The sequence below is a fragment of the Salvia miltiorrhiza genome, chromosome 2 (genome assembly GCF_028751815.1).
Source record: "Salvia miltiorrhiza cultivar Shanhuang (shh) chromosome 2, IMPLAD_Smil_shh, whole genome shotgun sequence".
In the NCBI taxonomy this organism is placed as follows: domain Eukaryota; kingdom Viridiplantae; phylum Streptophyta; class Magnoliopsida; order Lamiales; family Lamiaceae; genus Salvia; species Salvia miltiorrhiza.
Window position 1 is genome coordinate 49,261,086 of NC_080388.1, and position 1,998 is coordinate 49,263,083.

Here is a 1,998-nt window from a genome sequence, read left to right on the forward strand (position 1 = left end):
TATTAAGATGAGTAAGTTTTACGGCTATAAATGACGCCCCTTTTCTTCCCCTTCTTCTTTAACCCCATCCCTAGTCATAGATCACTCGGCTTAACTATCCTTAGTTAGGGCGGGCTGTGACACTACTGATTACAAGTTTGCCATTGGAAAGTAGAACTTTGTAACCCTTATGTTGGGTGCTATATCCAATGAATGTGCCTGGTGAAGATCTGAATTGTAGCTTATGTGAGTTAGTGGGCCTCAGGTAGGGATAGCATAGGCGGCCAAAAACTTTTAAGAGAGAGTAGTCAGGTTTAGTATGAAAAATGGTCTCATAAGGAGTAGAAAACTATAAAATTTTGGTTGGAGTTCTATTGATGATAAAAACTGAAGAGGTAAAAGCATCATCCCAAAAATGTGGGGAAGGTTTGCTTGAGCTAAAAGAGAAAGACCTACTTCAACAATGTGTCTATGTTTCCTTTCAGCTAAACCATTTTGTTGAGGTGTATAAGGGCAATAAATCCTATGTAGAATCCAAGAATTTTGAAGAAAAGAAGTCAACCCTTGATACTCACCACCCCAATCAGTTTGGATCATCTTTATTTTCTTGGAAACGGTGTTTCAACCAAGGTTTTGAATCTCTGAAAGATAGTATTAACTTCAGACTTTTGTTTAAGAAGATATAGCCAAGTGAATATGCTATGATGATTCATAAATAAAACATACTATCCGTAACCATTTCTAGATATCACAGGTGAAGGGCCCCAAAGGTCACTGTGTATGAGAGCAAGAGGTTCATTGTGTTGTGAGAGAGAGTGAGAATAAGGCAATCTGTGAATTCTAGAAACATAAGAGACATTACAGTTGTGGAGAACTTTCTTGAGTATATCAAGAGCACAATGTCATAATCTCTTATGCCACGTATCTAAGCAAGAACTAGAAACTAATATATCAACATTACTAATAGAGAGAACCATAGGTCTAGAAGTAGTTGAATGAGTATTTCTACTCTTGATTGAATGAGACAAATTCTTGAAACAGACAGCAGGTGGAAGCTTTTGAAGGGAGAACTGGTAGAGGCCATCTTTAAGGGTGCCCTTGAGAAGGATTGCCTTGGTTTCCTGATCCTTGACAAGACAATAAAGAGGATGAAACTCAAAGAAAACATTGTTGTCACTAGCAAACTGAGAGACACTAAGTAGATTTTTAGTTATGGAGGGAACATGGAGAAGATTTTTTAGAATGAAATTTTTCGAATGAAGAGAAGATTTAAAAACTGAATCACCAATATGAGCAATATTAACATATGTGATCCATTGCCCATTTGTAAAACTTACCTCCATGATACTATGAGGCAGAATGAAGAGCATTGTAATAATTGGAAACATGATTGGTGGCACCCGAGTCAGGGTACCAATTGGAAAGGCTCCCATTATCAAAGTTGAAATCTGATGCAGAAGAAGAGGTAGGAAGTTGAGCAAGATGCAATCCAGGTTGTTGAGCAAAGTTATGCTGATATGAGGTTGGTGGTGGATAGTTTTGTTGATTTGTAGAAGGAGGCCTGTTGTTGTTGTTCCTTGGTGTAGGTATGAAGTTCGGCTCAAACCTATGCCAACTCCTATCTGCTGTGTGGCCAGGAATCCCACAAACTTGGAAGATTGGTTTGTTTCTACCATACCTTCCACCTGATCTTCCACCACCTCTGTTGTTGCCACAACCTCTTCCACCAAAACCTCGTCTAGAGTTATAGTTGTTCCCTTGATATCATTTGCCTCTGCTTGTCTGATTTGAAGGAGTGTTGTTGCCTTGATGACTAGAGGATACAAAATTCACAAAAGGTTGAGAGCCTTCAGAGTTCACAACATGAGTTTTGGCTGACTCAACCCTACTTTCAAAACTCAAAAGTAAAGAACTTACATCACCAAGACTCCAGACTTCAGGCTTAGAGGTAATAGTTACCATAACAGAGTCGTACTCAGAACCTAAGCCAGAAAGGATCTGGTCGTCTTCATTGACAAG

The 1,998-nt window shown here is 39.0% G+C and overlaps 1 pseudogene; it reads right to left on the reverse strand.

The window, feature by feature from the left end:
* Nucleotides 1-1,868: 1,868 nt before the first annotated feature.
* Nucleotides 1,869-1,998, reverse strand: LOC131013747 (small nucleolar RNA Z247; annotated as a pseudogene).